This window comes from Macaca mulatta, chromosome 6 (genome assembly GCF_049350105.2).
Source record: "Macaca mulatta isolate MMU2019108-1 chromosome 6, T2T-MMU8v2.0, whole genome shotgun sequence".
NCBI lineage: Eukaryota > Metazoa > Chordata > Mammalia > Primates > Cercopithecidae > Macaca > Macaca mulatta.
This window is the reverse complement of record NC_133411.1, coordinates 183,811,373-183,838,887: the sequence shown is the minus strand read 5'-3', so window position 1 is coordinate 183,838,887 and position 27,515 is coordinate 183,811,373. Positions and strand designations below refer to the sequence as shown.

General features: G+C 42.2%; 1 long non-coding RNA gene across 1 annotated transcript; it reads left to right on the top strand.

Annotated features, from left to right (window-relative positions):
* Nucleotides 1-385: 385 nt before the first annotated feature.
* Nucleotides 386-27,135, top strand: LOC106999045 (uncharacterized). Its single transcript, XR_013395016.1, has 2 exons — nucleotides 386-508; nucleotides 25,698-27,135. It is a non-coding gene; the product is annotated as an uncharacterized LOC106999045 (long non-coding RNA).
* The last annotated feature ends 380 nt before the right edge of the window (nucleotides 27,136-27,515 follow it).

Below are 27,515 nucleotides of genomic sequence, written 5' to 3'. Positions count from 1 at the left end.
AAAAGTTTGAGAGGTACTGGTGCACTTCTTAACACTAACAGATGTGTGAGGATGTATGACTCCAAACCACAGAGTGTACAGTTCCTGCCTCCTTAATGTTTACTGTTCTACCTCTGCCTCTGGTTTTGATCCCTGGCAGCTGCTGATTCGTGGCAAAACCCCAGAGCTTGGAGTCAGAAGACTGAGTTCAAGGTCCAGTATTGCCTTTTATTTTTTAAGCCATGATCTCAGTCCCTCTCAGTCACTAAGTGATTGCGACAACATTTTGTGCGGTTGTTGGTGGCATTAAATCAGATGGTGTATAAAAGTATTTTGTAAAAACTGGAAAGGAGGATATGACTGTAAGGCTTTGTTGTTCTCATGCGTATTACTGCTCTTCTTTCCCACAGTTAAAAGAGTATCAGCAGAGGAACAGCCCTGGTGTTCCAGCAGGAGTGAAGAGAAAAAAGAAAAACACAGCAGTAACCCTGAGACAACCACTTCTGGTGCTTTCCACTCACCTGGAGATGTGAGTCTTGGCTGGTCAGGCTCCTGGGCACAGGGGGCCCAAGGGGCAGTAGAGGGTAGTTGTTAAGATTGTGGAAGAAGTGCCAGGTACTGCTTAAGAATTCTGGGCTTGAAACCTGCTTCTCCATATGCTAGGGATATGATTTAGGGCAAGTCGTTTGAGCTTTCTGGGCCTCTCTTTTCATATCTGTAAAATAGAAGTGGTGTTGCTTGACTTCCATTTGTGAAGTTTAAGTGTGATTTGTTATTGCTGTTGTTTTTATGTTAATCCCTGAACATGGCCTGCTGTAAACACCCAGAACACCCAGTAAAAGGTCGTTGCTGTTTGATTTTCCTCATCCCCAGTCTCAAGGGGAAGCCAGGCCAATGAGAACAGCCACTTGCCATCAGGCTGTCCCTTTAGAAGTCACTGAAAGGGCCCCAGGGTGTGGTGAGGAGAGCCCCAGGCACTAGAATTAAGAGAAGATCTAACTTGCCACTAGCTTGCTTGGTGACCACAGAAAAATCACTTTGTCCCCTGGGCCTCAGTTTCCTCCTCTGTAAGATGATACTGGATAAGATCAGTGTCTTTAAAACTTGTTTTTTAGCTGAAGCCCCCTTTGTTCAAGTTAACCCTTACTCAGAAGTCTGGTTTTTTAAATGGAGGTTGAGGTCTGGAGCTCTACTAGATTCATCACCCACATCCTGGGCCTGAGGAGAGGGCTCCACTGAGTGTATTAAGAGCTGCATTGGTCAGGTGACTCCATTCTGTGACTGCGTTTCTCAGGAGACTTTTCCATCTATTTGTTCCTGCCCCTGGCAAGGCAGCAGGTGGCCGTTTGGAAGAATGGTTTTGATCTCTGCTCTTCTTCAACATTTCATTTCCCTGGACCCACATCTTCCTCCTTTCCTGACTTTCTTGCTTCTCTCTAAGCCACTTCTATCTTTCTCTCCCTGCCTTTGTTTTTACCTTTTCACCTCCTGTAGATTCAGGACATTTTGAAGGTGCTGGTGTCCACCTTTAACCATTCCAATGGGGTAGTGCTCTCCCACTGGACAAGTGGAAGGTGAAGCTGTGCCGAGACCCCTCTGGCTTGCTCTCTGCAGTTGTGCGTGCCCCTGAGGTTTCTCTGGTTTGTGGGATACTTTGTCTCTGGCTTATTTTATGTTGCTGCCATTAACCTTCAGCTTGTTTGTGTCTTGTTCTTCACCTGCTTGATTGATTGGGTGTTTTCCTTCCCTGCATATTTTATCATCTTGGAGAAAGTGAGACATACCTTAAAGTTTAAAAGTAATTTGGGAATAACATACTGAGCAGGCATGTGGGATTTGGGGCTTTTTTTTTTTTTTTTTTTTTTTTGAGACTGAGTCTCGCTCTTGTCACTCAGACTGGAGTGCAGTGGCACAATCTCAGCTTACTGCAACCTCTGCCTCCCAGGTTGAAGCGATTCTCTTGCCTTAGCCTCCGGAGTAGCTGGGATTACAGGCACCTGCCACCATGCCCAGCTAATCTTTGTATTTTTAGTAGAGACAGGGTTTCACCATGTTGGCCAGGCTGGTCTTGAACTGCTGACCTCAAGTGATCCACCCACCTCCACCTCCCAAAGTGCTGGGATTACAGGCATGAGCCATCGTGCCTGGCCTGGGACTTGGGATTTTGAATGCCCAGTTTGGTACTCTTAGACTAGGAATGATGGAAAAAAAAAAAAAAAAAAAAAAAAAAAACCCAAGTGACCTTTAGGTTTTGCCCTAAAGGCAAAGATCTATAGACCACAAAAAAGCTTGTGATTATTTTGAATTAATTCACTTTGGTTTAAGAGTAGGGAACATAGGGTTAAGAGAAAGTGAGTTCACATTATAGTTGGAAGGACTGAAGCTTTTTTTCAGAGAAACTAACTGTAAAAGATGTGAGGTTAACCAATCAGATGAGTGACCAAGGCCCTAATCTCTTAAAAATCAAACGGACACTTAGCCATATAATTTAACAACAAAGGCACTTTGCTAAATAAACAGTGGAGAGAATAGTTGAACAAGGGAGGGTGCAGACTGAGGGAGTCAGACTCCTCTGAAGGAGGCAAGAGAGAAGTTTGGAACATTCCAAATGCTCAGCTTATGGGGAGGTTGGCTCCGAATGGACTCGAAGGTGGAGGAGGTGACATTTGAGGTTGGCTGGAAGATTAAAGATGGGTAACATTCATCCATATGGGGAGTGGGGGAGGCAGGGGAAGCAGTGAGCTCATGGCCACCATTATGAACTCATAGAGCATCTTTCAGGTGCACAAGGAGCCTGGTGGGAGTCAGGGCACGGGGATACATGGGGCTTGGAGACAACCTCCTCTGGCTGTGATTTGGCATTTCCTCCGTATCTAACTTGCCCAGGGGACTCCTGCAAAGCCAGAGGAGCAGGGCATGAATGAAGGCAGATCCTGCTGGAGATGGGCATGGGAAGGGGGCCTGACAGAGCACCCTTGGCTGCTGTTAGAGAGTTGTTCAGCCATCACACCCGTTACCCCCAGTCGGTCAGATCTGTCCAGGTGCTGTGGCCCACCTTGCCGGCTCAGAAGAGACACTGAATTTTACGGTGGGGAGCAAAGGCCTAGAGGTGTCCTGCAGTTGAGTATGTGGCTTATGCTCTTCCAATGGTCCAGTAGTTTGGGGGTGTGCGGCCTGTTTCCTCATGCTCTGAGATTCTGTGCCCAGCCCAGGTCTCTCTGTTCTGGAAACAAAGGCCCAGATCCCTATATTTCCTTCTTGGTGTTTGTTTTCCCTCAAGGGGGCTCCCATCTTCGTATTCAACGAGGCAGATGAGGAGGGATAGTGGGGCTAACTGTGGACCAAGAGAGGGCACGGGCTGCTGGGGTGGGGGCCCTTCCCCATGTACATATATTATCTGTGTAACATTTGTATATTCCGGGGGGTAGGGCCACGCCCTGTATCATGCCTAGCAGAGGTTGGAGCTGACATTTGGGGAGGAGGTTCTAATAATTATTTGCGGCTGGGAAACTTATTTATTGAGAGGATGGGACAGAGGAAGGAGGCGGGGATGCGGTCGTGGCTCCCTGGTGATGTGACTCCTGTTTATTTTGCTTTTTATTTTGGAATAAACGGATTTAGCCATACTCCTCGGCCTGGTGTGTTCCCGTTTCCCTCACTGGGTCCTGGAGTTTGTGCCACTGAACGAGGAGCCCCAGAGTGTCTTGAGCTTGTCCAGCTGGGCTGTTGGGGACCTTCCCAGCCTGTTACCTGTATGCTGCCCGGTGACACCTGGGGGATTCCGTGGGGTTTGCCATGGCGCCTATGGGGCACAGTCCGGCCCTGACAGCCAACAGGCTCAGAAGCCTGATCTAGCGGTGGCCGTGAAGGCAGGAACCGGCACCCAAAGGCACCGACTTCCATCCTCCCCAGCCGTCTTCCCTTCTGTCCCCCTGCCTCCCTCTCCTGTCTGCACCTGGTGGCCTGTTCTGTCTGTCCCTCCAGAGCGCTGGCTGCTCTGTAGGCTCCCTCCAGGCTGAGTTCATGGCCCTGCCCCCCAGTGGCCAGAGCCGGCTTCACAGGATAAGAGCCAGCTTCAGAGCCAGTACCAAGCACTAGCAGTAGGCCTGGACTTGAGCTCCACAAAAATCAGTCAACTCAATGAAAACACCAATGCATTGGTAAGAGTCCAGTGGGCTCCCCTGATTCTACATTGCCAATCCGGGGCCTCAGTTTCCCCTTGGGACCCTGAAGAAAGGGGCTGGGGGCCCCTGGTGCCAAGGGCAAATGGGGATGGCTTTCTCTTGTTGGGTCATAAGATTCCACAAGGACAGCATGGTGACTGATTCCCAGAGCTAGAGGCGAGACGGTCGGTCCTGTGTAGGTGTGTATGTGTGTGTGTGTGTATATATACACACACATACATATTTATACACATACATCATAAACACACACACCTACATATGTGTGTGTGTGTATATATATATACAGTATGTGTGTGTGTGTATATATATATACAGTGTGTGTGTGTGTATATACAGTATGTGTGTGTATATATAGTATGTGTGTGTATATATAGTGTGTGTATATATATACAGTGTGTGTATATATACAGTGTGTGTATATATATACAGTGTGTGTGTATATATATACAGTATGTGTGTGTATATATACAGTATGTGTGTGTATATATATACAGTATGTGTGTGTATATATACAGTATGTGTGTGTATATATATACAGTATGTGTGTATATATACAGTATGTGTGTGTATATATATACAGTGTGTGTGTATATATACAGTATGTGTGTATATATATACAGCGTGTGTGTATATATATACAGTATGTGTGTGTATATATACAGTATGTGTATGTGTGTGTATATATATATACTGTGTGTGTGTATATATATATACACAGTGTGTGTTTGTGTGTGTGTATATATATACAGTATGTGTGTGTATATATATACAGTATATGTGTGTGTGTATATATGTACACAGTATGTGTGTGTGTGTGTATATATATATACAGTATGTGTGTGTATATATATACACACAGTATGTGTTTGTGTGTGTATATATATATACAGTATGTGTGTGTGTATATATATACACACAGTATGTGTTTGTGTGTGTGTATATATATATACACTATGTGTGTGTGTATATATATACAGTATGTGTTTGTGTGTATATATATACAGTATATGTGTGTGTGTATATAGATATACAGTATGTGTGTGTATATATATACAGTATGTGTATATATATACAGTATGTGTTTGTGTGTGTGTATATATACAGTGTGTGTGTATATATATACAGTATGTGTGTATATATATACAGTATACATGTGTGTATATATATATACAGTATGTGTGTGTATATATATACAGTATGTGTGTGTATATACACTATGTGTTTGTGTGTGTGTATATATATATACAGTGTGTGTATATATATAGTGTGTGTGTATATATATACAGTATGTCTGTGTATACATATATACAGTATGTGTGTGTATATATATACAGTATGTGTGTGTGTATATACAGTATGTGTGTATATATATACAGTATGTGTGTATATATATACAGTGTGTGTATATATATACAGTGTGTGTATATATATACAGTGTGTGTGTATATATATACAGTATGTGTGTGTATATATATATACACAGTATGTGTGTGTGTGTGTATATATATATACTGTGTGTGTATATATATATACAGTGTGTGTGTGTGTATATATATACAGTATGTGTGTGTGTATATATATAGTATATGTGTGTGTGTATATATGTACACAGTATGTGTGTGTGTGTGTATATATATACAGTATGTGTGTGTATATATATACACACAGTATGTGTTTGTGTGTGTGTATATATATATACAGTATGTGTGTGTGTATATATATACACACAGTATGTGTTTGTGTGTGTGTATATATATATACACTATGTGTGTGTGTATATATATACAGTATGTGTTTGTGTGTGTATATATATACAGTATATGTGTGTATATAGATATACAGTATGTGTGTGTGTATATATACAGTATGTGTATATATATACAGTATGTGTTTGTGTGTGTGTATATATACAGTGTGTATATATATATACAGTATCTGTGTGTGTATATATATACAGTATGTGTGTATATATATACAGTATGTGTGTGTATATATATACACTATGTGTTTGTGTGTATATATATACAGTGTGTGTATATATACAGTATGTGTGTGTATATATATACAGTATGTGTGTATATATATACAGTATGTGTGTGTATATATATACAGTATGTGTGTGTATATATATACAGTATGTGTTTGTGTGTGTATATATATATACAGTATGTGTGTATATATATACAGTATGTGTGTGTGTGTATATATACAGTATGTGTGTATGTGTGTGTATATATATACAGTGTGTGTATATATATACAGTATGTGTGTGTGTATATATATACAGTGTGTGTATATATATACAGTGTGTGTGTGTGTATATATACAGTGTGTGTGTATATATATACACAGTGTTTGTGTGTGTATATATATACAGTATGTGTGTGTATATATATACACAGTGTTTGTGTGTGTGTATATATATACAGTGTGTGTATATATATACAGTATGTGTTTGTGTGTGTGTATGTGTATATATATACAGTGTGTGTGTATATATATACAGTATGTTTGTGTGTGTGTATATATATACAGTATGTGTGTGTGTATATATATACAGTATGTGTGTGTATATATATACAGTATATGTGTGTATATATATATACAGTATGTGTGTGTATATATATACAGTATGTGTTTGTGTGTGTATATATATATAATGTGTGTGTATATATATATACAGTATGTGTGTGTATATATATACAGTATGTGTGTATATATATATAGAGTGTGTGTATATATATACATTGTGTATATATACAGTATGTGTTTGTGTGTGTATATATATATACTGTGTGTGTATATATATATAGTATGTGTGTGTGTATATATATACAGTATGTGTATGTGTGTGTGTATATATACACAGTATGTGTATGTGTGTGTATATATATATACAGTATGTGTGTGTGTATATATATACACAGTGTGTGTGTGTATATATATATACAGTATGTGTGTGTATATATATACAGTATGTGTTTGTGTGTGTATATATATACAGTATATGTGTGTGTGTATATATATACAGTGTGTGTATATATATACAGTATGTGTATGTGTGTGTGTATATATATATACACAGTATGTGTATGTGTGTGTATATATATATACAATATGTGTGTGTGTATATATATACACAGTATGTGTGTGTGTATATATATATACAGTATGTGTGTGTATATATACAGTATGTGTTTGTGTGTGTATATATATACAGTATGTGTGTGTATATATATATACAGTGTGTGTATATATATACAGTATGTGTATGTGTGTGTATATATATACACAGTATGTGTATGTGTGTGTATATATATATACAGTATGTGTGTGTGTATATATATACACAGTATGTGTGTGTGTATATATATATACAGTATGTGTGTATATATATACAGTATGTATTTGTGTGTGTATATATATATACAGTATATGTGTGTGTATATATATATACAGTGTGTATATATATACAGTATGTGTGTGTATATATATACAGTATGTGTTTGTGTGTATATATATACAGTGTGTGTATATATACAGTATGTGTGTGTATATATATATACAGTATGTGTGTGTATATATATACAGTATATATGTGTGTATATATACAGTATGTGTGTATATATATACAGTATGTGTGTGTATATATATACAGTGTGTGTATATATATATACAGTATGTTTGTGTGTGTGTATATATATACAGTGTGTGTATATACAGTATGTTTGTGTGTGTGTATATATATATACAGTGTGTGTGTATATATACAGTGTGTGTGTATATATATACAGTATGTGTGTGTATATATACAGTATGTGTGTATATATATATACAGTATGTGTGTGTATATATATGCAGTGTGTGGGTGTATATATATACAGTATGTGTGTGTATATATATATACGGTATGTGTGTGTGTATATATACAGTATGTGTTTGTGTGTGTGTATATATATACAGTATGTGTGTGTATATATACAGTATGTGTGTGTATATATATACAGTATGTGTGTATATATATACAGTATGTGTTTGTGTGTGTATATATAGTGTGTGTATATATATACACATTGTGTGTATATATATACAGTATGTATGTGTATATATACAGTATGTGTGTGTGTATATATATACAATGTGTGTGTATATATACAGTGTGTGTGTGTATATATACAGTATGTGTGTGTATATATATACAGTATATGTGTGTGTATATATATACAGTATGTGTGTGTGTATATATATACAGTGTGTGTATATATATACAGTATGAGTTTGTGTATATATACAGTATGTGTTTGTGTGTGTGTATATATATATACACTGTGTGTGTATATATATATACAGTATGTATGTGTATATATATATACAGTGTGTGTGTATATATATACTGTGTGTATATATATATACAGTATGTATGTGTATATATATACAGTGTGTGTGTATATATATATACAGTGTGTATGTGTATATATATACACAGTATGTGTGTGTGTATATATATATACAGTATGTGTTTGTGTGTGTATATATAGTGTGTGTGTATATATATACACATTGTGTGCATATATATACAGTATGTGTGTGTATATATATACAGTATGTGTGTGTATATATATACAGTGTGTGTGTATATATACAGTATGTGTGTGTATATATACAGTATGTGTGTGTATATATATACAGTATATGTGTGTATATATATACAGTATGTGTGTGTATATATATACAGTGTGTGTATATATATACAGTATGAGTTTGTTTATATATACAGTATGTGTGTGTGTGTATATATATACAGTGTGTGTATATATACTGTGTGTATATATATATACAGTATGTATGTGTATATATATATACAGTGTCTGTGTATATATATATACAGTATGTTTGTGTGTGTGTGTATATATATACAGTGTGTGTGTATATATATACTGTGTGTGTATATATATACAGTATGTATGTGTGTATATATATACAGTGTGTGTGTGTATATATATACAGTATGTGTGTGTGTATATATATACAGTATGTGTGTGTGTATATATATACACAGTATGTGTGTGTGTATATATATACACAGTGTGTGTGTGTGTGCATATATATACACAGTGTGTGTGTGTGTGTGTGTGTATATATGAGTATAGATATTTATGGAACAGGGCAGGGCATACCACAGAGGGGGAACAAGTTTTCAGCAATGGTCACCCCTGGAGGTGTCAGCTCACCACTACAACAGACTAAGTCACGGATGAAGGGGGCTGGCTTTGGGACTGGGGGAGCCACTGTCAAGTCACAGGACACTTGCCCAGGCAGGCTTGGAAAGTGAGGTGTCCGAGAAGAGGAGGGATCTGTTTGAGGTCAAAGGGTTGCCTGGGGCTCTCAGGACGGGATGGACTTGCCTGACCCGATCTGCTGGCAGTTGGAGAGAAAGCAGAGAGAAAACAGGAGAGAGAGAAGTGAGCAGAGAGAGGGTGAGGCAAGCGCAGAGCGAGGGAGCGCCGCAGCAGCTGTAGGAGGGCTGGCAGGGGGAGGGTGCAGGTGCGGGTGTGGCAAGGTTCCTGGAAAAGAGAGGCTGGAAGGGAAAGGGGAAGAAGGTGGAGGGAGGAACTGGAGCCTCACAGGTAGTGTCTGGGGGCTGCGGTGGCCTTCCCCACCCCACACACGCTGGCCTCTCCCACGGCACCCAGGCAGTGCACCCACAGTTCAGACCAATGCTCAGCCCCCTCGGGCTTCCCTCTTCTCTGGTCACCCTGTCTTCCACTGGCCCAGAGACACCTCTCGCCTTGGGGAGCCCCATGCAGCCGCCACCAGGCCTGATAGAGAGGAATACTGCTTGAACCAGGATGGTGAAGCTAAAAGGGATGGATGGTTGGAATGAGCACCGGAGGCCCCTCTGGGGCATCAGAAAGCCCAGGACCCTCTGAAGGGATCCTGGGGGAGGCAGGGAGGGCAGGCAGCCGGATGCTACTGGCCATAGACTTATAAGTCTAAGAGGGGAGTCTCAGCTGGTTAGGGGGCTGCTGGTTGCCTAGGTGAGGCTGGGCTGTTCCTGCTGAGAAAAGCGGAAGAGGGAGAGTCCGTGGCAGGGGAGGCGGGCGGGCTCGCTAGGTGGAGCTCAGCTGGGCCAGCAGGCACTGTGGTCCCCTTGACTGAATAGCACAGGCGACCCCTACGAGCAACAGGCCAAGGTGCCTGAGCCTGCTGGCTGGCGGTAGTGTTTCAGTGGGGGTAGGGACCCTGCCTTGAGTCACACACTTCACACACTAGTACTGCCAGGCTACTGTCGATGTTCACTTAGGGCCCAAGGGCTCTTAAGTCACTTGTGGTGAATGCTTCCAGGCCTGGGACTCAGCTTCAGGGCAGTGGGCCCCCCTCTGGCCCAGGACAGGTCCAGAAATGCTGTCTAAGAGCCAAGGCCTAGAATCAGTGACCACAAGAGCCCATTTGGTGCTCTACCCCTTTGTGGCCAGGTAGGTACCTGAGCTGCAAGACAAAGTCCCTTTTACCCTTCCCTCTGCTTTGCTCCAGCAGAGGTGTCTCACCACAGTCACCACAGCTGGAATGCACTGGGTCTCCCCCGGAGCCAGCGTGTCTCAGGGTCTTACTCCAGGCCCGTAGCACACTACCTGGGCATCACTGTTGGCTATTCAGAGCCCAAGGACTCTTGAGCCAGGACTGGGTTCTTCAAGGCAGCAGATTCCCTTCTGGCCCAGGGCGTATCTAGAGATGTAATTGAGGAGCTAGGTCCTGGAATGTGGGCCTCTCAACTCTGACTAGTGTTCTCTTCCACTCCGGCTGAGCTGGTATCCGAGATGTAAGATAAAGTCCTCTTTACTCTTCCCCCTCCTCTCCTCAAGCAAAAGGAAGAAGTCACTTTTGTTGCTGCAAGCTGCACTGCCTGGGGTTGGGGGAGGGGTGGTGCAAGCACTCCCTTGGCTGCCCAGGCTGATGTCTCACTAGGTCGTGTGCCCTCTGAGTCCACTGGCTCTGAGCCCAGCATGACATTAGGACTTGCCTAGGAGTTGAAGTCCTTATGGTCTAGACTGCCTTTCAAGTTTAATTAGGGCCCCAGAGCATAATAGCCTGCCATGCCATGGCTTGTCAAAACACAAGCCTCAAGCCTTCTAACTGTGTTACTGGGATGGGTGACCCCTCTGGGTAGCACTGGTCTAAATGCTCCCTTCATGGGCAGGTGTCACATGCGTTCCACCTGGTTTTTGCTTTCTGCTGTGATAGGGCAGCACTGAGTTCAATGCAAAGTCCCACAGTTGCTGCATTCTCCCTCCCCCAAGTGCATAGATTCTCTCTAAGCACCACAGCAGCCACTGCTGGGGGATGGGGGAGGTGCGGCATTGGTGTTTCAAAACCGTCTTTCCCACCCTCTTCAGTGCCTTTTCCAGTGATATGAAGTTAAAACCAGGTGTTGTGAGTCCTCACCTGATTTTTGGTTCTTACGAAGATGGTTTCCTGGTGTAGACAGTTGTCAAATTTGACTTTCCTGCAGGGGGAATGATTGATAGAGACTACTATGTAGCCATCTTGCTCTGCCCCTCCTCCCTCACTTAACTTTAATTCCCTGCTAGGAGCCCTACTTCCAAATATAATCATAGGGGGTTACAGCTCCAACATAAGAATTTTGGGGAGACACAATTCAGTCTATAGAATTTGGACTTGGGGAGAGGGAGAAAGAGCACATTCACAGGAAGGTCACAGTGTAAGCAATAGAATGGAGATGGGAAAGTTCAGCTCATGAATAGAAAAAATTGATCCAATTTGGCAGGCACACGGGGAGAGAGTTGGGTCACATCAGAAAGAACCTTGAATGCCAGGCTGAGGTTGGAGACATTTCCTGTTGTGTAGAAGGTGCCATGAGGTGGTGGGGAGGGTAACATGATGAAAAGGATATTTAGGAGGATGGATCTGGCATCAGTGATGGGTATGGGTAAGGACTGAACAAAGCTAGAGGCCAAAAAACTGGACACATGGCCCAGAGTTCAGGCTTAGGCTGTTCAAAGGCAGTTTCCACACTGCGTTCCAATGTGGATCAAAGCATGCTGGGGGTAGATGATTTGGAAAAGCAAAACCATTCTCTTCCCATTACCACACAGTTTCCCAGCTGAGCTCATCAACAGAGTCTTACAAATCAGATAGTTGACCAGTCCCAAACCCCTGTCCCTAAAGGCTGTGACCCAAAGGAGCCCTTGGCCAGCTGTAGCCCAGGGACACTGCAGCCTGAGCAGGACTGCACCTGTTCCCTCCCAGGAGCCTAATCTCTGTCTGGCCTGGCTTTGGCTTCAGATGTCTTCAACTTTGGCTTCAAAATCTGTTGGGTCAGATTCAGGAAAGCTCTGGCCTTCCTTGGTTTGGGATTGTAAAAGAGTTTTTCCAGGCAGTCAGTAGATCAGCTCTGCTTGCTCACCTCTAAGAACCGGCGACAACTCACAGAAAGCTGTCGTGTTCACAGTCACAGTTTGATTACACAGAAAGGAGACAAATTAAAACAAATTAAAATCAGCCAGGGGAAGAAAGGCATAGGGCTGAGTCCAGGAGGGCACCAGGCACCGAGTGTCCATTATCCCCTCCCTATCCAGTCAGAGGGCATCACCCTCCTGGCTTTCATATGTGCCAGTACACATGGAATATTCCCAGCCAGTGAGGCTCCCTCAAGCCTCAGCATTCAGGGTTTTTACTGGAACTTCATTACAGAGGCAATGCTTGATTGTCCACATAGCTGCTCTCAGTTTCCAGTCTCCAGTCCTTCCAGGGGTGACCTAAAGCCCAGACTCTAAATCACACAGTCCATTTTCCTGGTCCGGCTAGTCTCCACCTTAAATCTCCTTATTAGACTATCCATCATGACCCAGGATCCCCAGGCAAAGATATTCCTATCAGGTATTACGTGTTCACGGTTACCTCCCAGGAGTCTAGAACAAAGGCCAGACCTCTTTCTGGTCAATTCTAATTTTTTTTTTTTTTTAACTATATAACATGCCATCATTCTGTTATTTTTTCTGTTTCATCTTCAAAATAACCCTAATTGGTGGGTAAGGATGTTTATTATTATAAACAAGATCTCAAAAGGGAAGACACTTTGGCAAGGTTACACAGTTGACCCTTGACTCATGGTACAAGACTCTGTCCACTGTCTGAGAGCCCTGAGTCCTGAGAAGAAGATGGAAACAAGGTGTGTATGTGTGTGTGTGCGCGTGTGTGTTGGTGTGTGTAAATGTTTATCTGATTAGTATGTGTGGATATGTGTATATGTCTGCATGTGTGTATACATGTGAATGTCTGCATGTCTATATGCATGTTTGTGTATGTGTGTGTGCGTACAGTGGTACATACCTGTAATGCCAGTTACTCAGGAGGCAGAGGCAAAGATCACTTGAACTCAGAAGTTTGAGAGAGAAAATTTCAATGATCTTTTTCTTGCAGTTAGAAGGAAAAACCCGGGCCTGGGCATAAAAAGACATAAAGCACACCCTAAAGAGGCAGAGAAATGTCTAATGAAAAGCAAGTGACCAAGAACTGATTAGTTCATCTATAAAGAAATATAGCACTTTAGCAGCAGAATAAAACTGGAAGATAATTTCCTCTGAACCCTGATAATCTTTGTGAGAAAACTGTTGGTCACATATGTTAATTGATAAAACTCACAGGGCCCTGTGCAACAGAACTGGAGAGTAAAACCATCTTTTTAAAACTCGCTGTGCTACAAGTGGCATTCAACTCTTCCTCAACCAAGATTTCACAAACCTATCTCCAGCTTCCAGATGATGACGGAACGTGTGATGAGATTTTATGATCAGTTGTGCCTGTCTCTGAGCCCATCTTCTCTTATTGAAGAGAAGGAAAGTGAGGCGAGCACATTACAGCCCTGCCTGACAAAAGGCATAAGATAAGCAAATAATTATTATTTAAAACCGGAGAGTCCTGGCCGGGCGCGGGGGCTCACGCCTGTAATCCCAGCACTTTGGGAGGCCGAGGTGGGTGGATCACAAGGTCAGGAGATCGAGACCATCCTGCCTAACACAGTGAAACCCCGTCTCTACAAAAATACAAAAAAATTAGCCGGGCGTGGTGGTGGCACCTGTAGTCCCAGCTACTCGGGAGGCTGAGGCAGGAGAAAGCCAGGAACCCGGGAGGCGGAGCTTGCAGTGAGCCAAGATCGTGCCACTGCACTCCAGCCTGGGTGAGAGAACAAGACTCCATGTCAAAAAAACAAAAAAAAAAAACCCAAAAAAACAGAGAGTCCTATAATTTATTCATGAATGCCACACATTCTATATTAGATCTTCCATTTCAATTTACTTGTATTCTTTGAAGCAAATTTGTAAGATTCAAATTATTCAGAAAATGCTCCCAGGCGAATACAAGAAGACACTTTAACCATATGAAGTATCATGCTACACAATATGGTGTGGCGGTGAAGTCTGCAGGCTCTAAAACCAGAAAACACAGGTTCAAGTCCTGGCTCTACCACCTTGGGAAAGTTACATGGCCCCTCTGTGCCTCAACTTCCCATTCTAAAATGTGGGGATGACAAAAATAGTGTCTATTTCATACAGTTGTCTTGAGGAAAATAATAAATGTAAAGCGCTTTGAACAGCAGTTTGTGCTATGTACGTGTTTGGTATTGTTATCTTAACATTTCAGATTATAAATATCCACCCTATTATTCAGATGACAAGCATCCCTAAGCTGATAACATGATAACGAGATTTTGGGTTTCTTAATTTCCATCAGCTTTGCGAGGGAAAAAGAGCACACGGAGAACAACTGAAGCAGGCCTGAGAAGGAAACTTGGCTTAAGGTTGGGGGTCTTGGGTTTACTGGGCTTTTGTCTTCTAAAAATTTCCGAAGCTTCATTGATGAGATGTTTAATATCAATCTAGCCAAAAAGAACCAATAGACCCCACAGGACACTGAGTTCGAGATAAAAATAGAAGGGTAATATATGCAGTATGGAAAACCACACAACCAGAAAAATAACTACCGGTACCCAAAACATGGCTAAATCTCACAGGATTAGGTTGAATGAAAGAAGCCAGCCACAAACATGCAAATACTGAATTATTTCATTTATATGAAGTTCAAAAACAGGCAAAACTAATCCATGGTGACCGAGGTCAGTATTGTGGTTAACTTTGAGGAGGACAGCAACTGAGAAGGGGCACAAGGGAGCCCTCTGCGGTGATGGGAGCATATTCTATGTCTCGAGCTGACTGGTAGTTACATGAGTGTGCACATATGTAAATAGTATGGAGTTGGCCAGGCACGGTGGCTCACACCTGTAATCCCAGCACTTTGGGAGGCCGAGGCAGGTGGATCACTTGAGGTCAGGAGTTTGAGACTAGCCTGGCCAACATGGTGGAACCCCATCTCTACTACAATACAAATATTAGCTGGGCATGGTGGCGGGCACCTGTAATCCCAGCTACTTGGGAGGCTGAGGCAGGAGAATCTCTTGAACCCGGGAGGCAGAGGTTGCAGTGAGCCGAGATCATGCCACTGCACTCCAGCCTGGGTTACAGAGCAAGACTCTCTCAAAAAAAAAAAAAAACCACAGAGTTGTAACTTAAGGTATATTATGCACCTCACTCTACATAAGATATTGTCTTAGTCCATTTGTGCTGCTATAACAAAGTATCTGAGACTGGGTAATGGGTAAAGAACAAAAATTTATTTCTCACAGTTCTGGTGGCTGGGAAGTCCAAGATCAAGGTGCCAGCAGGTTTGTAGTCTAGTGAAGGCTGCTCTGAGATGGTACCTTGAATGCTGACTCCTCCAGAGGTGAGAAACGCTGTGTCCTAACATGGTGGAAAGGACAGAAAAACAAAAGAAGAAAACCAAGCCAGGTAGGTCCCTCAAGCCCTTCCATAAGGTCACTTATCCCACTCATGAGGGGGTTCTTCCCTCACAACTTAATCATCTCCTAAAGACTCCACCTCTTAATACTATCACATTGGGGCTTAAGTTCCAACATGAATTTTGGAAAAGACACAATCATTCCAACCATAGCAAATATACTTTACTAAAAAGAAAAAAAAAAAGGAAAATCTTGTCTCTAAACACAGTATTTTAAGAGTTTATAGGCCGGGCGCGGTGGCTCAAGCCTGTAATCCCAGCACTTTGGGAGGCCAAGACGGGCGGATCATGAGGTCAGGAGATCGAGACCATCCTGGCTAACATGGTGAAACCCCGTCTCTACTAAAAAGTACAAAAAACTAGCTGGGCGAGGTGGCGGGCGCCTGTAGTCCCAGCTACTCGGGAGGCTGAGGCAGGAGAATGGCATAAACCCAGGAGGCAGAGCTTGCAGTGAGCTGAGATCCGGCCACTGCACTCCAGCCTGGGTGACAGAGCGAGACTCCATCTCAAAAAAAAAAAAAAAAGAGTTTATATATTTACAGCCCAATTTTCCGCTTCCTTACATACATATTTGTGACTATGAGTGTCATCTTAGCTGAGAAAAGTTTCAGTAAATTAATTTTTTCCTCACATTAACTATTACTACCTTATTCAGATAAAACCAAATTTCTAATCTAGATTTCAGGTTGAGACAGAAACCCATAGTCATTTGTTGCAATGTGAGAATGACAGAGAGAGATATATTAACTAGTGGAATCCAGCTATAAAAATAAATTTAAGGGCACAGTTCTTTACTAATGACTCCCCCAGACAAATCATTGGATAGCAATGAATCAACTAAAAATGGAAGTGAGGAAAGTTGAAGTCCTTTTTGCAACGGATGGATGTTTATGAGACTAAGTGAAGAGGGTTCAGAAACAAGGGGATAAATGGCATGCTAGTTTGGAGTTGGAGTAAGGCATGATCTTAGAAATATAAGAATCCTGCTTAATGGGACGTGTCTACTTGCAATTCAATAAACCAATATACGTAAATGCAAAGAGACAAAGGACATGAGCACTCAGAACAAAATTACAGGAATAGAGCGGGACACGGTGGCTTATGCCTGTTATTCCAGCATTTTGAAGGCTGAGGCGGGCGGATCACCTGAGGTCAGGAGTTTCTGACCAGCCTAGCCAAAGTGGTGAAAGCCCATCTCTACTAAAAATAGAACAATTAGCCAGGCCTGGTGGTGGACACCTATAGTACCAGCGACTTGGGAGGTTGAGGCAGGAGAATCACTTGAACCTGGGAGGCGGAGGTTGCAGTGAGCCGAGATAGCACCACTGCACTCCAGCCTGGGCGACAGAGAGGGACTCCATCTCAAAAAAAAATAATAAAATTTGCGGGAATAAATTTAACAAAGAGGCAACAAAGTTGACCTAAGGGTCACTGTTCCACGTCTGACATCTGTAATTCTTGAGTCATGGGGATGGCAAGCCAGGGAACAGAGTCTTCTGACTGGAAGCTAAAACCAGCCTTTGAGGTGGGTTCAGAGAGCCTGTTCAGACTCAAGATGCGAAAGCAGATGTTGCCTGGTCGAAAATATCCCGATTGCAAGCGCATTTTCAAAGACAATGGTGCTCGGGGAGGGAACACTGTGTGTTTAAAAAGAAAAACAAATTAAAAGAAAGGAAACAAGGAAGAAGAAGTGACCAACGGGTCGGGTGACCACATGTTCTGGTTTGCAAGGTACAGCTAAGGTTAGGTCTGCTGTCCCAGTGCAATTATTTTAGTGCCCCCTTTCACTCTCCGAAGTGTCTGGATTTGGGTGATAAAGCATATGATCACCCTACCAAAGAGGGGAAATTAGCCAGAAGACCCATGTGTCTATTTTAAACGGTGTGAACGATCCACAGTCCCGCTCCTGCCACTGCCCAGCTGAAAGGTGCCCACCACCTCTGCCTCGCCCTACCCTCGCCCTGCCCAGGTCTCCAGGAAGACTGGAGCGCAACCCTGGGCTCCCGCGTTGCTCTCCTGCCACCTGCAGGTTACGTGGGGAAAGTGCTTCTCCCCACCACGACCCTGGACAGACTTGGCCTTGGCTAAAAGACATTCAGAGCAGGAGAAGCCCTGGCTGGGGAGTGGGCTGGACCTGATAGTGAAGTCCACGTTACAGAATTAGACGGGCTCAGCTTAAACCAACAAAGCCCAGCTCCTCCTCTTCCTACCCACGCCTGTCCTGCCTCATTTTGTAGACGGGTAACTGAAGCCTAATTCAGATTTTTCATTAGGTAGGATTGTGAAGCATACAGCTGGAGCCTCCCAGGTGCCATTCCCCACATCTCTGTCTTTCCCCTAATACGTTAGGATAGTGGGGAAGCAAAAGAGCTTAAGCTTACTATGCTCCTACTGTGTACTGGGGACAGAGTGGCACTTTTCTCTCCAGCCTCCCGACTGATGGGAAATAGGTGATTTTAAAACTGGGATACAGGATCAGAGTGGGTTAGATGTGCTCACAGTCTCTCAGCTCAAACTGGAACCCACGGGTCTGTGACTCTAAAGTTAGTGCGCTTTTGGGTCTGAAGCTTGAGCAATAGTTGCAAAATGCAAAGAACGCCATGAAAATCATTTATCCAATGATCAATGATCAGTGATGTTGAGCTTCTTTTCAGATGTTTGTTGACCACATGTAAGTCTTCTTTTAAGTGTCAGTTCATAACCTTTGCCCACTTTTTAATGGGGTTGTTTGGGGTTTTTTTTCTTGTAAATTTGTTTAAGTTCCTGGTAGATGCTGCATATTAGACCTTTGTCAGATGTATAGTTTGCAAAATTTTTCTCTCGTTCTGTAGGTTGTCTGTTTGATGATAGTTTCTTTGGCTGTGCAGAAGCACTTCAGTTTAATTAGATCCCACTTGTCAATTTTTGCTTTTGTTGCAATTGCTTTTGGCGTCTTCATCATGAAATCTTTGCCCATGCCTATGTCCCTAATGGTATTGCCTAGGTTTTCTTACACGGTTTTTATAGTTTTGGGTTTTACAATTGAGTCTTTAATCCATCTTGAGTTGATCTTTGTATATGGTATAAAGAAGGGGTCCAGTTTTAATTTTCTGCATATGGCTAGCCAGTTCTTCCAGCACCATTTACTAAACAGGAAACCCTGTCCCTTATTGCTTGTTTTTGTCAGGTTTGTTAAAGATCAAGTGGTTGCAGGTATGTAGTCTTATTTCTGCGTTCTCTATTCTTTTCCATTGGTCTATGTGTCTGTTCTTGTACCAGTACCAAGCTGTCTAGATTACTGTAGCTTTGCAGTGTTGTTTGAAGTCCAGCAGCGTGATGCCTCCAACTTTATCCTTTTGGCTTAGAATTGTCTTGGCTATTTAAGGTTTTTTTGTTGTTGTCCCATATGAATTTTAAGATAGTTTTTTTTTTCTAATTTTGTGATGAATGTCAATGGTAGTTCAATGGGAATAGCATTAAATCTATAAATTGTTTGGGGCAGTATGGCCATTTTAATGATATTGATTCTTCCTATCCATGAGCATGAAATGTTTTTCCATTTGTTTGTGTCCTCTCTGATTTCTTTAAGCAGTGGTTTATAGCTCTCCTTATAAGAATCCTTTACTTCCCTTGTTTACTGTATTCGTAGGTATTTTATTATTTTTGTGGCAATTGTGAATGGGAGTTCATTCATAATTTGGCTCTCAGTTTGCCTGTTGCTGGTGTACAGTAATGCTAGCAACTTTTGCACATTGATTTTGTGTCCTGAGACTTTGCTGAAGTTGCTTATCAACTTAAGAAGTTTTTGGGCGAGTCAATGGGGTTTTCTAGATATAGGATTACATCATCTGCAGACAAAGATAGTTTGATTTTCTCTTTTCCTATTTGAATACACTTGATTTCTTTATCTTGCATGTGTTGACCTGGTCAGAACATTCAACACTATGTTGAACAGGAATGGTGAGAGATGGCATCTTTGTCTTGTGCTGGTTTTCAAGGGGAATGCTTCCAGTTTTTGCCCATTCAGTATGATACTGGCTTGGGTTTGTCATATATGGCTCTTATTATTTTGAGGTATGTTCCTTTGATACCTAGTTTATTGAGAGATTTTAACATGAAGGAACATTTACTTTTATAGAAGGCATTTTCTGCATCTATTGAGATAATCACGTTGTTTTTGTCTTTAGCTCTGTTTATGTAATGAATCACATTTATTGATTTGCATATGTTGAACCTACCTTGTATCCCAGGAGTGAAGCTGACTTGATCGTAGTGGATAAGCTTTTTGATGTATTGCTGATTTTGGTTTGCTGGTATTTTGTTGAAGATTCTTGCATCAATGTTCATCAAGGATATTGTTCTGAAGTTTTCTTTTTATTGCTGTATCTCTGGCAGGTTTTAGTATCAGGATGATGCTAACCTCATAGAATGAGTTAGGGAGGATCGCTCCTTTTTAATTGTTTAGAATAGTTTCACCGGAAACGGTACCAGCCCCTCTCTGTACCTCTGGTAGAATTCAGTTGTGAATCCTTCTGGTCCTGGGCTTTTTTTAGTAGGCAGGCTATTTATTACTGCCTCAATTTCAGAGCTCATTATTGGTCTATTCATGGATTTAATTTCTTCCTGGTTCAGTCTTGGGAGGGTGTATATGTCCAGAAATGTATCCATTTCTTTTATATTTTCTAGTTTGTGTGCATAGAGGTAGTAATAGTGTTCTCTGATGGCTGTTTATACTTCTATGGGGTGAGTGGTGTATCTCTCTTAACGTTTCTGATTGTGTTTATTTGAATCTTCTCTCTTTTCTTCCTTACTAGCCTTGTTAGTGGTCTCTTTTATTAATTTTTTCAAAAACCCAGCTGCTGGATTCATTGATTTTTGAAGCGTTTTTTATGTCTTATCTCCTTCCATTCAGCTCCGATCTTGGTTATTTCTTGTCTTCTGCTACCTTTGGGGTTTATTTGCTTTGCTTCTCTAGTTCTTTTAGTTGTGATGTTAGGTTGTTAACTTGAGAAATTTCTGGCTTTCTGATGTGGGCATTTAGTGCTGTACATTTTCCTCTTAGCACTGCTTTAGCAGTGACCCAGAGATTCTGGTATGTGGTATCTTTGTTCTCATTAGTTTCAAAGAACTTTTTGATTTCTGTCTTAATTTCATTATTTACCCAAGAGTCTTTGGGAGCATGTTGTTCAATTTCCATGTAGCTGTGTGGTTTTGAGTGAATGTCTTAATCTTGAGTTTTAATTTGATTGTGCCATTGTCTGAAAGACTGTTATAATTTTAGTGTTTTTTTTTTTTTTTGCATTTGCTGAGGAGTGTTTTACTTTCCGTTATGTGATCAATTTTAGAGTAAGTGCCAAGTGGCGATGAGTAGAATATATATTCTGTTGTTTTTGGGTGGAGAGTTGTGTAGCTATCTTTCAGGTCCACTCGATCCAGTGCTGAGTTCAGATCCTGAATATCTTTGTTGATTTTCTGTCTCAATGATCTGTCTAATATTGTCAGTGGAGTGTTAAAGTCTCCTGCTATTATTAAAGAGTCTAAATCTCTTTGAAGGTGTCTACAAACTGCCTTTAAGAATCTGGGTGCTTCTGTATTGGGTGCATATATATTACAAATAGTTACCTCTTTTTGTTGAATTGAACCCTTTACCATTATGTAATGTTCTCCTGTGTCTTTTTTTATTTTTGTTGGTTTTGAGTCTGTTTTGTCAGAAACTAGGATTGCAACCTTTGCTTTTTTCTGTTTTCCATTTGCTTGGTAAATTTTCCTCCATCCCTTTATTTTGAGCCTAGATGTGTCTTTGCATGTGAGATGGGTCTCTTGAAAATAGCATACTAATGGGTCTTGGTTCTTTATCCAGTTTGCCATTCTGTGTCTTTTAATTGGGGCATTTAGCCCATTTACATTTAAGATTAGTATTGTTATGTGTTGATTTGATTCTGTCATCGTGATGCTAGCTGGTTATTTTGCAGGCTTGTTCATGTAGCTGCTTCATAGTGTCACTGGCCTGTGTACTTCAGTGTGTTTTTGTAGTGGCTGGTAACAGTTTTTCCTTTCCATATTTAGTGCTTCCTTCAAGAGCCCTTGCAAGGCAGTTCTAATGGTAACAAATTCCCTCAGCATTTGCTCATCTGAAAAGGATCTTATTTCCCCTTTGCTTACGAAGCTTAGTTTGGCCAGATATGAAATTCTGGGTTGGAAATTATTTTCTTTAAGAGTGTTAAATATTGGCTCCCAATCTCTTCTGGCTTGTTAGTGTTTCCACTGGTAGATCCACTGTTAGTCTGATGGGCTTCCCTTTGTAGGTGACCTGGCCTTTTTCCCTGGCTGCCCTTAACATTTTTTCTTTCATTTCAACCTTGGAGAATCTGATGATTATATGGCTTGGGATGATCTTCTCATGGAGTATCTTACTGAGGTTCTCTGGATTTCTTGAACTTGAATGTTGGCCTCTCTTACTACGTTAGGGAAGTTCTCCTGAATGATATCCTGAAGTATGTTTTCAACTTGGTTCCATTCTCCCTCTCTCTGTCAGGTACCCCAATCAGTTATAGATTCAGTCTCTTTACATTATCCCATATTTCTCAGATGTTTTGTTCATTCCTTTTCAGTCTTTTTTATTCTCTGTTCTTGTGTGCCTGTCTTAATTCAGAAAGCCAGTCTTCAAGCTCTGAGAGTCTTTCCTCTGCTTGATCTGCTATTAATATTTGTGACTGCATTGTGAAGTTGTTGTAGTGTGTTTTTCCACTCTAACAGGTCGACTATGTTCCTCTCGAAACTGGGTTATTTTGGTTTTCAGCTCCTGTATTGTTTTTATCACAATTCTTTGCACTGGGCTACAACATGCTCCTTTAGCTCAGCAGAATTCATTATTATCCACATTCTGAAGCCTACTTCTGTCATTTCAGCCATCCCAGCCTCAGCCCAGTTCTGAGACCTTGCTGAAGAGACGTTACTGTCATTCGAAGGAGAAGGGGCACTCTGGATTTTTTAGTTTTCAGCATTTTTGCATTTATTCCCATCTTTGTGTGCTTATCTACCTTCATTCTTTGAGATTACTGACCTTTGGATGGGGATTTTGTGGTTTTGTTGTTGTTGTTGTTTTCTGTTTTTTTTGTTGTTGTTCTTATTTTAATAGTCTGGCCACTCTACCTAGGGCTGCTGCAGTTTGCTGAGGGTCTGCTCCAGACCCTAGCTGCCTTGCTTCTTCCTGTCCCTGGAGGTATCATGCACGAAGGCTGCAAAGCAGCAAAGACGGCAGCCTGCCCCTTCCTCTGGAAGCTCCATCCCATGGGTGTACTGACCTATTGCTGGCCTGAACACACTTGTATGAGGTGGCTGGGGACCTTGGTTGGGAAGTCTTACTGCGTCAAGAGGAATGGGATCAGGTACCTACTTAAATAAGCAGTATGGCTACTTTTTGCAGAGAAGCTGTGCTGTGTCGGGTATCCCTTCAGACCCCAATCAGTTTGGGCTCCCCAAGGCCCACAGACTGGACTGGCTGAGAAGCCCCAGCCAAGATTGCTCCCTGCCCTGTCCCTCAGGCACTCATTCCAGGGAGTAATTAGAGCCCTATAGAGCATGGGCAGGGTGGCCATAGGCGCTGGCTGGGAGGACCTGCCCCATGAAGAGAAGTAGATCAGGGTCCTGCTTAAAAAAGCAGTCTGGCCACACCTCCCCAAAACAGTTGCCTCTGCCCCTGCTGTCTTGGAGTCTCCAAAGCCCACAGTCTGGAGCAGCCGAGCCATCCAATCAACCCAGGTGGCGGCCCTCCCCTATCCCAGAGAGAGAGCAGAACTCTGTCCCTAATAGGTGTGGGCAGAAGTGACTGGAGGGCCTGACTGGGAGGTCCCACCCAGTGAGGAGAAATGGATCAGGGGCTCTACTTAAAGAAGCAGTCTGGTCACAATCTGGCAAAGCCACTGTGGTGCGCTGCTGGGGGGACCCTTCCTCCTCCAGATTGTTTGGACCCTCCAAAGCCCACAGGCTGGAACAGCTGAGTCAACCTAACAGTAGAAATGGTGCCTGCCCCTCCCCAGAGGGGCTCCGGCCCATCTTAGGCAGGCTCCACCCTGTTGCCATTGGCTGGGTGGAATTCCAAGTCAGTGGGTCTTATCTTGTGAGGTGCCATGGAAGGAGGACCTACAGAATGACATTGCTTGACTTTCTGGATTCTACCCTCTTCCTAGGGGTATGTGTGGACCTCCTGCCTTGCCTGAGTTGCAGACACATTTGTTGGGGATCCTGGGGCCGGAGTATGTAAAGCTCCTGGGTCTCTGTGTGTGCCTGAGCAGCTGCTCTGCCAAGATTACACAGCTCTGTGTGTCAGCCCCAAGACCCTGGTGGCATGGGCACATGAGGGGATCTCCTGATCCATGGGTTGCAAAGATTCATGGGAGAAGCACGGTTTCCCAGGGTCACATATTCATTCACCACTTCCCTTGGCTGGTGGGGGGGAGGGGTTTCCTTGGCTCCATGCAGCTGTCAGGTGGGCCATCACCCATGGGTTGTTCTCCATGAGTTGAGTTGTTGCCCTGATCAGTCCCAATGTGAATATTTCAGTTGACGATGCTGTATTCACTCACTCATTTTGTTTCCCTCTGTGAGTGCCATGGACTGCAGCTGCTTCTCAATTTTATTTTTTAACTGACACATAACAGATGTATATCTTTTCACCTCCACCAAATCTTTACCACTGGTCCCCTCCATTAGTGTCCTTGGTTAGTTACTTTATTACCTGCTCCTTGGAGTCAAAGCACTTCCATTTCTGAACCTCGGTTTTCTCATCTGTCAAATGGGCCTTGTAGCAGACACTAGAGCAGATACCACCTCAGTGCCTGCTGAAGCTCTGCTCTTCCAAGGGTGCCCTCTCCTGGCCACAGATGACTAGATGAGATGTGGCCACCTGATCTTTGATGAGCCAATCAGATTCTCTGATTCATCTTAAAACTAGGAGACACAAAATCTCCAGTGAGATTAGTAAGCCTGCAGCTGCCAGCCTTGAGGTCTCTTTTTATCCATGTGCAAGCTGGAAAGTTGGCAGTGGAAACCCATTTTCAGAGACAGGCTGGAGGAGAGAGCAGATTTGCAGGGAGGACATATAGCCCAGGGATGGAGAGAAAGAAAGGTGTGGCCCAATAGTTTTCCGCTTCCCATGAGACAAAACCCAATTTCCTGCTTTTGTTTTCCGTGACACTCCCTCATAACCTACTGAGACACCACCTTTCTTCAGCTAATTTAAGTAGGTTACTCTTCTTTGCAAAACAAATCAGTCTTGACTGGAACAGAGAAAACAGTTTATGAGGTCTTTGCAAGAATATTATAACGTAAAAATATGATTGTGAAGTAAATTGGAGATAAAAATATTTTATGGAAGTATTGTATAATTAAGTAACATTAACTATGAAATGTATCCTTCCTAGCACACACTAGGTGCACATACTAGGCTCATTATTGTTCCTGTACAGCCTCCCCCCTGCACAAATACTCTTCAGTGTTGTCACTTTACCTAGGATTCAATAGAAAGAGGGAGACAGAGATTTACCTTGCCTGGAACACAATTGCTAACTTCAAATTGTATTACACATTCCCTTCTAAAAGGAGCCATTCTGCCACAGAGCATTTTCCCCTTTGCCTGACCCTGAGCAGACCCCAGACTCATGACCTTTTCTCTCCCTCCAGGATTCCCAGCTCTGCCCCAAACTTGCACCTCGAATCCATCCAGGTACTGAGCAGAAAAAGGGTCCTCCTATGGTAGAGGTTGGCCCTGAGACCCTAGCAATGGCTACTGGTGCTGAGGAGGCATTGTGCTGGCTTCCGTGACCCAGCATGTCTGCCAGAAGGGTGAGGCTAGATGCGGCTCTGCCAAGAGGCCTGAAGGACAAGACAGCAGCTTCCATCAAGGACCAGGGACTAATTCAATCTCTTCTTGACAGATGCTTTGTGACGCTGATAGGCCTGGCCTCTCTCATTTCTCCCCCCCAACACTGCCCTCTCTTTCACCTCCTTCGCCTGTCTTAAAGACTCTTGAAGATGTCACATCAGGCAAATGCTGAGTTGTCAGAGAAGGAGGTGGAGCCCTAACAGAACATTAAGGCTAGTCAACAAAAACTGACAAAAGGGATGGAGATCTGAGGCCTGTTTTGTAAGGAGATGCATTCTGTCTCCAGTAAAGGAAAGAAGACTAGAAGGAAAGAGGGAGGGGAGAAGCGAAGAGAAATCCTTCTAATGTACCAGATGTGTCCTGACATGTCATATGTCTAGCTCTCCACAAAGCTCCAAGACAAATTGCATATGCCTGATGAACAGGAAGTAGGCATGGCTGTGAGTTTTGAAACTAGGGAAAGCTGCCAGCCTGCATCACAGTTAAACTAAAATGGTCCCTAAACGACTTTTGGTTGAACATGTTGGTTAACTTAATTTCACGCTCATATGCTACAGTTTTATAACACAGACTTCCAAATGATTACTTTATTGGCCCCAGGAAGCATGATGCACATAAGCTTTTAATTTGCTCAATATCATTGCAGTTTGTCTTAAATAGATAAATCATTGGTATCCACTGATGACCTTAGATTTCACCATCACCCAAGTTTCAAGTTTGAAATTCTAAAAATACTGCCAAGCTGAAGACATTGGAAGGTCATATGTTGGAACAGGAAATTTACAATAAAAGAAATGCAAATTGCCAGCAAACATAGAAAAATATGTTCACAAAAATTGATGGTTAAGTAAATATAAGTTGAAAGGACAACAAAATATCATTTTCATTCAAAAAAAGTCTGATAATCCTTACTTTGGAAAAGATGTGAGGAAATAGGGACCCTGTTACACTGTTGCTGTGATTCTAAGTACAACCATTTTCAAACTGCCTTGGCTCAATCTATTCAAACTGGAAATGTAGGTGCGTTTTGATTCAGATTTTGTAATGCCATGAATTTTCCTACTGCTGTACTTGTATATGTTTGAATTCTATGGAGTGGTCAAAATACATGAGCAGGATCTACATAGAGCAACATGAAATGGCTTCAGAAATATAATGTGCATGAAAAAAAGTCTTTTAAAAAATGAATTTATAGCATAATTAAATTAATATAAATAAAAATCACTCTAAACAACATTATATGCTTGGAGACATACATATATGGAAATGAAAAAAAGATGGATAGGAAGTGATTACATTCTATACAAGAGAGTGGATGTCCGTGGTCAGAATGATAGCGTTAAGAAGGGGGGATAAGTAAAAAACAATAATATAATTTTTTAAAAAATTAAGGAGAGGTGCTGTAAGGATAATAACTATATGGCCTTAGTAAGGAGCATGATTGATTCATTCCAATACAACTGAGGTCTGCAAAAAGAAAAATTAAAAGCGATAACCAAAAAAGTCCCTAATTATTCTTGCCTAAGGAAATTAAAGTGTAAGCTCAAAAATGTTAACTGAGGCAATTTATTGTAATAGGAATAAATTGGAAGCATTCTAAATGCTCATTCGTATGT